We start from the raw sequence: 6000 nt of genomic DNA on the forward strand, positions 1-6000 counted from the left end.
CAATCAACAATATCCTGTTCCCTTCACAAAGGTGGCCTCCATTGACAGGTGGCAAGAAAGAAGCCATTACTGAAAAAGACGCATCTAAAAGCTCACATGGAGTTCGGGAAATAGTATCTTAATGATGCTGCAGGCATGTGGAGAAGGGTGTTTGGGTCAGACGAGATGAAAATTGAACTTTTTGGTATAAATTTAAAGCGTTATGTCTTTCGCAAGCCTAACACTGTGCATCACCCAGTGAACACCATCCCTTCTGTCAAGCATGGTGGTGGCAGCATAATGTTATGGGGCTGCTTTTCATCAACAGAGAATGGCAAGCTTGTCAGAATGGAAGGGATAATGTAAGGTGCAATGTACAGGAGAATCCTTGATGAGAACCTGCTTGAGTCGGCCATGAATGTAAAACTGGGTAGGAGATTCACAATACAGCAGGACAATGATACAAGCACAAAGCTAAAGGCATACTGGAATGGCTGAATAAGAAGAAAATAGATATTCTTGAGTGGCCCAGTCAAAGTCCTGACTGGAACCCAATTGAACATTTATGGCAAGACTTGAAGATTGCAGTCCATCGACAATGCCAATCAAACTTGGCAGTACTAGAGCAATTTTCTTGTGAAGAATGGGCAGATTTCACCATCTCACAGTGAAAAGATGGTAGAAGCTTATCCAAATAGACCCGTAGCCATCTTTGCTGCAAAATGTGCTTCAAATTGTTTCTTCATCGTTCATAATTCATCTAAATTATTTGGCATTATTGGTCGGGGATCAATACTTTTGCAGGCCACTATAAACTGTTCTGGTGTTTTGCATGCAAAGCAGAATTGCTAACAATGAATCTGTCCTTGTGGACGGATTAATTCCCTCTCTTTTATGATGACTTTGTCATATTATATTTTGACTAATACAGGCTTCCACCACGTGGCACTATATGATATACATTTATATGGAGTTAATTGGGGTCCGCCTCTCACCTAAAAGCTTGTGCGCACCCTGAGGACAGCCACCAGTTTTCAACTCATTTCATGCAGCGGTTCAGGAGTGCATAGAAGTCAAACATTCAGCCAAAATAATTTGGGTACTTCTTATTAAGTGAATAATTTTGGTGTACATGTCTGCTTTGTTATACACCAAACGTATATGGTACAGTGCATTCAGAAAGTATTCAGACCCCCTCACTTTTTTCACATTTTGTTATGTTGCAGCCTTATGCTGAAATCGTTTAAATTCATTTTTTCCCTCATCAATCTACACTCAATACCCCATAATGACAAAGAGAAACCAGGATTTTAGAAAGTTTTGCAAATCCCGGAAACGGGATGGTGAACCGGAAGAAAAAAAAGACAGGAGGTCCGGGAGAAAGCGGCCATCTTCTGCTCCTCGCCCAGCTCCGACGCGAGCGGGGTCGATATTGATTAGCGTTGGGAACGCTGAGTTTGAAAAGCCCATCTGGCGAGAGGAGTTACCTGCGCGGGGTGATTGCTTGTTACGTGTCAGGTTGCCGTGGCTTCCTGGAAGGAACCAAGCGTCCGGCACTGTTCGCCTCGACGCCTCCGAGGGCGTGTACGGGTCGCACCTTGGGCCTCGCGCGCTTTGCGAGCCGCGCTTTGCTTTGCCCGCTTTGCTTTGCAAGGAGGTGTGCGCTGCAGCAGCTGTTCCCGGTACGCGACGTGCACGTTTGGAGCACGTCAGCCAGGGGTCCGTTCAACCGCCCGTGTGCGGAGAAGTCGACCTTCACCTTGGTCTGGAGGGGCCCAGAGACATTGTGAGGGACAGTGACTATTGAGGGGTCGTGAGTGGGGAAAGGGGGGAAATATATGAGATGGCCATCTTAGTAATATTGCTGATTGATTGTTGATTGTTGTTGATGGATTGAGAATATATTATTAATTGATCCGGATCCTTGGTGTGGGGTTGCTTATTGACCTGAATTGTTTGTGTCTTTCCTATTGATTGCATTATGAACGCGTATAAATCGGAGATCTTTCTGGCAGGGTCCTCCCACGGTCCGGGGGTCACCAAGACCAGGTAGTTACCGGGAGGACCACGTAACAGAATTGGGGGCTCGTCCAATTGAATTCCGGGATATAAAATTGTATAAATAATAAAATAATATTGTTATTAATTAAAATTAATTAATTAATTATTAATTGGTAAATTTTTGGGAAGTTGTGGTAAAGTCTTGGGGGAAGGTTAACAGGTGTTAATGATAGGCACCATGGCGTTTGTGGCACAGAACTTTGCGGTAACCCCGAGTGAGTCACAGTTCCGAGCGTTACTAAAATCGGACCTCTTGAAATTGGCCAAACATTTTAACTTGGAGGTCCGAACTAATTTGAGGAAGGCAGAGTTGCAGACCACGGTGATACAATCTATGGTGGGATTAGGAACATGGGATGAGTTAGCCTGGGAGTGGCTACCCGAAGAACCAGAAGACGTTGAGCTCCGGAAACTGGAGTTGCAATTACGGAGCCAGGAACGGATCAAAGAAGAAGAAAGGAAAGCAGAAAAGGAAAGAGCAGAAGAAGAAAGGAGAGTGGAACGAGAACTCCAGGAAAGGTTAGAAAGGATGAAAACAGAGGAAAGGAAAGCAGAAGAGAGGAGAGAAGAGAAACGAGCAGAGGAGAGGAGAGCTGCAAGGGAACTCGAAGCAGAGGAGAGAAAAGCGGAAAGGGAATTAAAGGAACGTGACATGGAGCTTCAGCAAGAAATTAAATTCAAGGAGTTGGAGTTAATGAGAGAACGGGGAGAGGTACCACCCTTGCTGACTGGGCCGACACCTAGCCAGAACACCTGGGATGTGGGCAGACATGTGAGGCTGGTTCCACCCTTCAGTGAAAAGGAAGTCGCTAAATTTTTTCCACACTTTGAGAAAGTGGCTCGACAGTTAAACTGGCCGGAGGAGGCCTGGACCATACTAGTGCAAAGTGTGCTGGTGGGTAAAGCTCAAGATATTTATTCGGCGCTACCAATGGATCAATGTGCAGATTATGAGGTATTGAAGAAGCACATTCTCAAAGCCTATGAGTTGGTTCCTAAAGCTTACGGGCAAAAATTCAGGAATGCCAGGAAGAGGGAGAGTGAGACCCATGTGGAGTTTGCCAGAGTGAAAGAAAACATGTTTGATCGGTGGTGTGAGTCAAAAGGAGTCGGGAACGACTTAGAAGCATTGCGTGACTTGATCCTGGTGGAGGAATTTCAACAGTGTGTCCACGAGGACATCAAAGTGTACCTGCAGGAAAAGAAAGTACCGAAGTTGTGGGACGCAGCCACCATGGCAGATGATTATGCCTTAACACACCGGATAGGGGTCCACGAACCTAACTCCTCACCTAGATTTCCGCAGGGGAGTTGTGGAACAGCAGGTGCGGAGAACGACAATACATGGCGGCGGCCTCGAGATGATTATGGGGACAACGCTGATACCCGAACTGTTCGAAATCAGAGGGCGACGGGCCCAGGCCAAACTTATTTTTCGGGGGGCCCGAGGCAGACCACGAGTTTTTCCTCCGGACCTACTTGCGCTTTTTGCAAGAAACCTGGACACTTGATGTCCAGTTGTTACCTCATGAAAAGGGAAAACCCAGAGCGGAGTCTGACTATTACAACTCCGAATGCGATGGCAAGCGTAAGAAATTGCCCACAGAAGAGTTACCAACCATTTATTTATGAGGGGTTGGTCTCACTCGAGGGAGACTTGACTAACCCAAGACCTGTTAGGGTATTGAGGGACACAGGAGCCCATCAATCCTTAATGCTTGAAGGCATTTTGCCTTTGTCAAAGAGTACCGCAACTGGTGATAGGGTTCAGTTACAAGGGATCGGTGGCTGTGTTAGTGCCCCACTTCATGTTATCCATTTGGAATCCGATTTGGTGTCAGGACCGGTCACCGTCGGTTTACAAGCCACGCTTCCTGTAGAGGGAGTATCTGTGATTATCGGGAATGATTTGGCCGGGGGGCAAATTTATGGTAACCCGAGGGTGGGTAAAGTGCACCGCAGGGGAAATAACACCACCCCAGCTCGGGATGGCGACAAAAGTGCCAAGTTATTTGTAGGGGGACTGAACTTCAACACAGAGGAAGAAGTTCTGACCTCTGTCTTCAACAGATATGGGCCGCTGGTGGAAGTGCGGGTGGTAAAAGACAGGGAAACGCAACGGTCAAGAGGGTTCGGCTTTGTCACGTTTCCAAGCACAAAAGATGCCAGGGAGGCGGAGAAGAATTGGAATGGTAAGGATTTGGAGGGTCGGACCATAACAGTAGGGAAGGCATTTCGTAGGCGTCGAGAGGTCTACAGAAGAGGACCACTTGGCGGTAGTTTTGGTGTTGGCAGCAGCCGATATTACTATGGAGGCTCCCAGAGTTACGGCATCTCCCGAAAGAATGATTGGCAGAGGACTGGCCGAGAAGGAGACCGCCAGTCAGGTGACTGCTGGGACAAGGGGTCCCACCGTAACTGTTAGGAGTCCGGAGAAGTTGAAGCACTCTATATACGGCAGAGCCGCCGAGCCTGGGCTCCTACACAGGCTAACCGTGAACGCCACGTTTTTAAAAGGCGTCCCGGTAGGGAACGTTCCTCCCCGGACTAACCGTGAACCCCACATTCCTTAAGGCGTCCATGTAGTGAGTACTCAGCTGGGCCTCCATCCAAGAGCAACTAGAAGTTGTTGACGCTTGGTCTAGAGGGAATTACCTTGGAATCTCTGGGGGGTTTTGGTGAAAGTTTGTTGCTTTATTTTTGAGGTGCGATAATTGTGCCCGGGGGGAACTGATGATTTGGGGTGTGAGTTATTTTGTTTGTTTATCAAAGTTGGCCTGCAAAGAAAGTTTTCGCTGGGTTCAAACTTTCTTTCTTGAAGGGGGGGAGTGTTACGGATTCTGGGTTTAGGTGAATTACTATTCAGGTCATTGCTTATTAATGTTTATTCTATTAAAGGTTGTTGTGGTTAAATGGTTAGAGAGGCTCCGGATAACAGGAGACCGGAAACGGGATGGTGAACCGGAAGAAAAAAAAGACAGGAGGTCCGGGAGAAAGCGGCCATCTTCTGCTCCTCGCCCAGCTCCGACGCGAGCGGGGTCGATATTGATTAGCATTGGGAACGCTGAGTTTGAAAAGCCCGTCTGGCGAGAGGAGTTACCTGCGCGGGGTGATTGCCTGTTACGTGTCAGGTTGCCGTGGCTTCCTGGAAGGAACCAAGCGTCAGGCACTGTTCGCCTCGACGCCTCCGAGGGCGTGTACGGGTCGCACCTTGGGCCTCGCGCGCTTTGCGAGCCGCGCTTTGCTTTGCCCGCTTTGCTTTGCAAGGAGGTGTGCGCTGCAGCAGCTGTTCCCGGTACGCGACGTGCACGTTTGGAGCACGTCAGCCAGGGGTCCGTTCAACCGCCCGTGTGCGGAGAAGTCGACCTTCACCTTGGTCTGGAGGGGCCCAGAGACATTGTGAGGGACAGTGACTATTGAGGGGTCGTGAGTGGGGAAAGGGGGGAAATATATGAGATGGCCATCTTAGTAATATTGCTGATTGATTGTTGATTGTTGTTGATGGATTGAGAATATATTATTAATTGATCCGGATCCTTGGTGTGGGGTTGCTTATTGACCTGAATTGTTTGTGTCTTTCCTATTGATTGCATTACGAACGCGTATAAATCAGAGATCTTTCTGGCGGGGTCCTCCCACGGTCCGGGGGTCACCAAGACCAGGTAGTTACCGGGAGGACCACGTAACAACTGTATATTAGGACCCTTTACATCGCTGATGTTGAGAGATTTCACATATATTTTTGATCCAGCTTATAAATAAGCTCGTGTTGTTGTTTTTTTTCTTATACATGATGGATATTATAAGTGGAGGGAAAGGTAAGAGGTGGTTTTGGTCATTAGCAAGCCACTCTTGGCTTGCTGCTTGATAATAAGTGCCATCATTGCAGAAATAATGGATGAGACAATAGAGAATAAATATTGAGTGGATAATGTTGATTAACACAGAAACCTCTCATTG

General features: G+C 47.5%; 1 protein-coding gene across 3 annotated transcripts in view; it reads left to right on the forward strand.

Moving 5' to 3' along the window:
* MYO5A (myosin VA) overlaps nt 1-6000 on the forward strand; it is an 808830-nt gene that overhangs the window by 748254 nt on the left and 54576 nt on the right. The gene's annotated exons all lie outside the window — the stretch shown is intronic.

This window comes from Myxine glutinosa, chromosome 2 (assembly GCF_964187855.1).
Source record: "Myxine glutinosa chromosome 2, kmMyxGlut1.1, whole genome shotgun sequence".
Taxonomy (NCBI): domain Eukaryota; kingdom Metazoa; phylum Chordata; class Myxini; order Myxiniformes; family Myxinidae; genus Myxine; species Myxine glutinosa.